This window comes from Aegilops tauschii, chromosome 1 (assembly GCF_002575655.3).
Source record: "Aegilops tauschii subsp. strangulata cultivar AL8/78 chromosome 1, Aet v6.0, whole genome shotgun sequence".
NCBI classification, from domain to species: domain Eukaryota; kingdom Viridiplantae; phylum Streptophyta; class Magnoliopsida; order Poales; family Poaceae; genus Aegilops; species Aegilops tauschii.
The window spans coordinates 118,110,781-118,117,730 of NC_053035.3; the positions used below are offsets into that span (position 1 = coordinate 118,110,781).

A 6,950-nucleotide genomic window follows, 5' to 3' on the forward strand; every position below is an offset into this window, starting at 1 on the left:
AGTATGGGCTATTATCAAATCAAATCGGAACCAACGATGTTCGTAATGTTGTCTTACTCGTGGTTGATTCCTCGAGCATACACCATTACATTCTTTTGGTCTGACCAATGCTATCATCATGTTCACATGATGGTGGAAGTCCAGTGATATGGAAATTCCGATGAGTTGCTGTTGAGCCCATCAGCAGCATTTTGTCTCCTCCATGATTCGTGTTGAACATCCAGCTAGTGTTGGGAAATTGTGTAAGCATTTTCTTCATGCTCTGTTCATGAAGTATATGTTTGGATGAAAGTAGTGACTTCCTCGAATTCATGTGCATTTGGTGCAAGTTGTCGCCGTGAGTTCGAGAAAGATTGTTTTTGCTTCCTTCGGAATCATCCCAAGTCAGTCATGCATGTGCAAAGTATACCATGGTTTGGTAGATTAATTACCTCCACTCCATATGCATTCCGTAGCACACCAAGCCCCTGATTGACTTGTTCAAGGAAGAGGAGTCTATGCTTGGGATCTAATCCATGGACTTGCGTAAAGACTTCGATATCCTTGATGAGGGTTCCCCACCGGAACTCGGTAGTGTTTCATTGTAAGACTACTATGTGGTCATGCTTGTCTGGGACAGCGTGCCCACATGTATGTAGCAGAACCAGCTCATGTTTTGGAGCTTGCTACCGTAGCTCATTTCCCGAGAATCTCGCAACGTCATCTCGTCGATTTGTGTTGCAAACCTTCATTTTCTTCTAGACTCGATGAGTCTGGAATATCCTGTTACCAAGTAGATCTGAATCTCAGGCAGATATGATGGTTGGAACTTTTCCAAGATTATGATGTAGGTTCCGACAAGGTTGATGTTCTGGCCGACACACCTAGCCGGAAGATCTATCATTGTAGTATCTTGATTGAGCTATTTAACCATCTTCTCCATGAGGATTTAGTGCAACTTATTCTAGAAGTTGATCCTCAGGGGTCCTTGTGCTCTCGGTTTCCTCGATTATGCTAGAACCATTCAACGGTGGAATCACTCTCGTTGAGTTATCCCCAGTTACCAGAATCATACCCAGCATTTGCATTTTGTTCCCAGCTTGCACCTCAGTAATTACTGTTTAGGATCATCTTCAAAAGTGGTCCTACCATGGGTCCCATCCATCCCCGATGATAAGCAAAATCATCCATGGTGTTGTCTTCAACAAGGTAGTCCACATCATTCCTTCTAGTATGAGTATGCCATTCTTTCGAATTCGTTCACACGATCGTTTGTGATTGCCTTAGGCTGGTATAAAGATTTTCAATGATCTCTGAATCAAAAGTAATTCTTTTTGCCACTTAATGGAATATTTCTACGAGCCACCTTCCCTAAGGTGCCCGTTTATGGAATCATGGCAATTATTTCATCGCTATCTTGAAACCATTCACCATCTCCTCAAGCGTGGAATTGTTGCCTACCAAATTGAACCCCGTCATCTGTTCTTCCATCCCTCCCGAAGTGTGTTTGAACATCTCAGCTAAAGAGGTATTCTATGCCTCATTCCGTGAGTTGATCGTCAGTTGCTCGATCCTCGAGAAGATCGATTCTTCTAGAGTTTCCATTTCCTCTCGTGGTCATGTTGAGTGGAGTTCTCAAGCAAGATGTCAAGATCAAGATGATGCAACGAATCAACATCTTCGAGAAGGGAAGTTGGACCGTGAAGATCGTGTTAGCCTTGTGTCCCCTCTGTCTTATTACCTCACGTCTCAAATCTCGGGACGAGATTCTTGTTTAGTGGGGGTGAGTTGTCATAGCCCTAGAAATTGCCTGCAAATAGTTGCAACTGCATCCATGCATCATGTTTAAATTTTTGAAACTTGAATTAGGGGTGATCAATCCCTAGCACCAAAAAAACTCAACTAGGTTCAACTTAAAAACATTTTCAATGAACCCAAAGTGCCTCAAGAAAAGTTCATGATTTTTGGTTAAGGTAGAAACCTCTACCAAAAATGATGAATATATTTCTAGGACATTTTTTGGATTTTTGAATTAACTCATATTGTATTTGAGTTGGGGTTATAATTCCTATAAATACTTTTATAACTCCAATCATTCTGAAAAATATTGTGGGGCTTTGGGCTAGTCCATATTGCATCTACAAATAATTTCAGAAGCAACAAAAATGGTTTAGTATTATTACTAAATCAAAACAGAGCAAAATAAATAGAAAACAGAAAGAAAAATAGGAAAAGAGCAGAAACTTACCTGGCCTTACCTCGTAGCCCACCAGCAGCCCAGTCCATCAGAGCTGGCCCAGCCCAACCTAGCGAGGGGCAGGTTTGTCTTCAACCCCTCGCCAGGAGGACAAGTCGTGGCAGAGCGCGCGTCGCCGGTCGCCACCTCCTGCTTCGACGTGTCCCAGCCGCCCCCAACCCCTCCAGTGCACCGTTGGAACGCCCTCGACCGCCTCGACCGCTATCCCTTCTCTCTGCTCGCTCTAGATCTCTCCCTCTCTCGATTTGGAGCACCACCGAGAGCCACCGGAGGGCGCCGTCGTCGCATCCATAGCCACCGCGCACCCCAGGCTTCACCGATGGGTCATGTGTCACCGCCGGACTCTGCTTCGTCTCCAATATGACGCACGCGGACGGAGAAGGCCACAGACGACCGCACCATCGCCATCTTCGTCCTCTGCCCCGACGACCGCCGTCGTCCGATTCGCGCCGTCCAGAGCTTCCCCGACCTTGACGTTTTCTCCACTGGAGTCTCCGTGAGCTCCTCTTCCTCCCGCCTCTTTCTAATAGCTCGTTCCCGCCCCTAGCAAGCCTTCTGCCATGGCCGTGAGCTCGCCGTCGCCATGACCGACGAGCTCGTCGTTGCCGAGCCCCCCTGACCTGCGCCTCTGTTCATCTTGCTCCTCGCGTGCCGTAGATGCCGCCTAGCTACCCAGTTCGCTCGTTTGCAAGCTGCAGCGACGCGCCCGTGCACCACCGAGCACCGCCGCCGCCAAAGCTCGTCGCCGGCATGAATTCCGGCGACCCCACGACCTCCCACTTGGCCCTTTGGATGCGCGCGAGGAAGGGCTTCCTCCTGGTGCCCTCAGCACATCGAACCGTCGCCTGTGGCGCAACTCCGGCGGACCTCCGCCGTCAGCCGTGGTCGTCGTCGGCTAACTCCGGCTGTGCCGACGTGGCCCAGCCATTAGCAGCTAATTACGCTACTAATTAACCTCTAGTGAAACTGACAGCCGAGCCCCACATCCTAACTAATTACTCTGGACCCACGCGTCAGCATTGACTGTGCTGACGTGTCCGTTGACCGGACCCACCTGTCAGTGCTCTGAACAACACTGGGTCACTGACCAGTGGACCCCACTGGTCAGGTTTGACCTGGACCGCCCCTATTGACCTGCTGAGGTCAGCATGACGTAGTGCTGACGCAGTAATCATTTTCTGGGATTTTAAATAAATTAGAAATGATTTATTAATTTCAGAAAATTTTCAAAACTTTGAAAATTCATATAAATTCAACCGTAACTCAGAATAAAATAAGTTATATATGAAAAATGATCAGAAAAATCCAATCTATCCATCAGTACCATTTTCATGCATGTTAGAACAACTTATGCCTGCTGATCAGGTCAAATCAATTAAATGGCATTTGAATTCCCACATATGGAGTTTGAATTTGAATCTTGGATTCAAACCAACTTCATTTAACCTGTTGCTAGTTGCATTAGCTCAAAACACATTCATATTGCCATGTCATAGCATGCATCATATTGTGCATTGCATTGATCATGTTTCCTCTCTGTTTGCCGGTGTTGTCCCCTCTCAGTAGACGTTGCTTCGACGATGCGATCGATGACACCGATGAAGAGCTATACTATCTTCGGAAGTGTCAGGCAAGAAAAACCCCCTTGTTCATTCCGATACAATCCCACTCTCTCGCTCCTGCTCTCTTTTACTGCATTAGGACAACAACGTTTCATCTGTTACTTGCTGCGGTAGTTGAACCCCTTTCCTCTGCATGACCTGTCATTGTCACAGTAAATAGATGAAACCCACTAGCATGAGTAGGAGTTGTTTGAGCCCTGATGTGCCTACTCATTCATGCTTGTTTGTCATGCCTGCTATTGCTTAGAGTTGTGTCAGATCTGATTCATCGGGAATGAATTGGAAAGTTGTGAACATGTCCTACTGTGTGAGAGCTAAGTGTGTGAACACGATTTGGTAAAGGTAGCGGTGAGAGGCCATGTAGGAGTACATGGTGGGTTGTCTCATTGAAGCCGTCCTCAGGAACTGAGTTCTGTGTTTGTGATCCATGAACAGTTACTACCACACATTGGGTTCCGGTAACTCGACCCCTCTCGGCTTATTAACCGCTTCGATCTCTGTCCAGGAGTTGCAACTAGTTTCTGGTGTTTGTAGGTTGTGTTAGTAGTCTACCAAGTGGTACCGGTACAGGTGGGCTTGGGACAGACTAGGCACCGTGGCACGGTGTACCAAGCGTAGATCCATCCGTCGAGGTGGGCTTGGGAACCCTGCACACATCGTTTGGGGCCGTGAGCGACACCCCGGCCGGATCTCCTTGCGGATGGAACCCGAATAGGCGATAAACCTGGATTAGAGACTTGTGTGGTTAGTCAGGTCGTGGCCGACTCCCTCGCCAGGCTTCCGCTTGAAGGTTGCCGAGGTACACGACGTGTACATGGTGGTAAGTGGCGAGAGCGTGTGTGAAGAAGTACACCCCTGCAGGGTTAAGATCATCTATTCGAATAGCCGTGTCCGCGGTAAAGGACTTCTGGGTTGCCTATAACAGTTCATAGACAAGTGAAAGTGGATACTCTAAAATGCGCAAGATAAGCGTGAGTGCTATGGATGGCGTTCGCGTAGGGAGACGGGAGCGGATCCATAGTGGTGTATTGATATGGTGAATATGTGGACTCGTGTGCGCCACCTCAAAAGAGTTACTTGCAGTCGTAGTTCAGGATAGCCACCGAGTCAAAGCTGGCTTGCTGCAGTTAAACTCCACCACCCCCTTTGTTGATACCGATGCATATGTAGATAGTTCTGATGTAAGTCTTGCTGGGTACATTTGTACTCACGTTTGCTTATTTTATGTTTTGCAGAGAGACGTCAGTCTCGCTAGTAGTTCCGTGTGGACTTCGACGTTTAGCTTGTTACCTCAGCTACGATCTTGTGCCCTCGGCAGGATCTGGTAGATAGTCAGGCTTCGCAGCCTTTTTTTTTTGTAGATGTCTGTACTCAGACATGTTAAGCTTCCGCATGTGCTTTGACTTGTATGCTCTGAATGTTGGGTCATGAGACCCTTGTTTGTAATATCTCGCTCTTCGGAGCCTAATGAATAAGTACTCTGAGTCGTAGAGTCTTGTTGTGATGCCATGTTGTATTTGCACATATCGAGCATATTGTGTGTATGATTGAAATGCTTGGTATGTGTGGGATCCGACAACCTAGTTGTTTATCCTTGGTAGCCTCTCTTATGGGGAAATGTAGTCCTGTGCTTCCATGAGCCATAGTAGTCCGCTACAGCCCGGTTCACCGGAGTCCTGCTAGCCCAGCACTACTGCTCCGGAACACTTGACTGGCCGGCATGTGATTCACTTCGTTCCTGTGTCTGTCCCTTCGGGGAAACGTCACGCGGTGACATCCGGAGTCCTGCCTAGCCTGCTACAGCCCGGTTCACCGGAGTCCTGTTAGCCCAGTGCTACAGCCCGGATTCGCACGCTGCTGACCGACATGCTCGATGTTGATTCATGTATGCCTGTCCCCGTAAGTTAGTGCCACTTTGGGTTCATGACTAGTCATGTCGGCCCGGGTTCTCTGTCATATGGATGCTAGCGACACTATCATATACATGAGCCAAAAGGCGCAAACGGTCCCGGGCCATGGTAAGGCGACACCCGTGGGAATACCGTGCGTGAGGCCGCAAAGTGATATGAGGTGTTACCAGCTAGATCGATGTGACTTGGAATCGGGGTCCTGACAAAAGCTCGTAGGCATTGGATCGGTGATGGAGAATTATGCTGGATGTTGTTCATCATGTAACAGTCATAACATAGGGTGACACAGAACTAACTCCAATTCATAAATGTAATGTAGGCATGTATTCCGAATATAGTCATACGTGCTTATGGAAAAGAACTTGCATGACATCTTTTGTCCTACCCTCCCGTGGCAGCGGGGTCCTAATGGAAACTAAGGGATATTAAGGCCTCCTTTTAATAGAGTACCGGACCAAAGCATTAACACATAGTCAATACATGAACACCTCAAACTACGGTCATCACCAGGAGTGGTCCTGATTATTGTCACTTCGGGGTTGCCGGATCATAACACATAGTAGGTGACTATAGACTTGCAAGATAGGATCAAGAACTCACATATATTCATGAAAACATAATAGGTTCAGATCTGAAATCATGGCACTCGGGCCCTAGTGACAAGCATTAAGCATAGCAAAGTCATAGCAACATCAATCTCAGAACATAGTGGATACTAGGGATCAAACCCTAACAAATCTAACTCGATTACATGATAAATCTCATCCAACCCATCACCGTCCAGCAAGCCTACGATGGAATTACTCACGCACGGCGGTGAGCATCATGAAATTGGTGATGGAGGATGGTTGATGATGACGATGGCGACGGATTCCCCTCTCCGGAGCCCCGAACGGACTCCAGATCAGCCCTCCCGGGAGAGTTTAGGGCTTGGCGGCTGCTCCGTATTGTAAAACGCGATGAATCTTTCTCTCTGATTTTTTTTCTCCCCGAACGTGAATATATAGAGTTGGAGTTGAGGTCGGTGGAGCACCAGGGGGGCCACGAGGCAGGGGGGCATGCCCAGGGGGGTAGGCGCGCCTCCCACCCTCGTGGATAGGGTGTGGGCCCCCTGGCCTTGATTCTTTCGCCAATATTTTTTATTATTTCCAAAAATAATCTCCGTGAAGTTTCAGGTCATTC

General features: G+C 47.8%; 1 long non-coding RNA gene across 1 annotated transcript; it reads left to right on the top strand.

The window, feature by feature from the left end:
- The first annotated feature begins 864 nt into the window (after positions 1-864).
- LOC141042036 (uncharacterized) lies at positions 865-5,362 on the top strand. The gene is made up of 3 exons (XR_012203844.1): positions 865-2,732; positions 3,800-3,866; positions 5,094-5,362. It is a non-coding gene; the product is annotated as an uncharacterized lncRNA (long non-coding RNA).
- Positions 5,363-6,950: the final 1,588 nt, after the last annotated feature.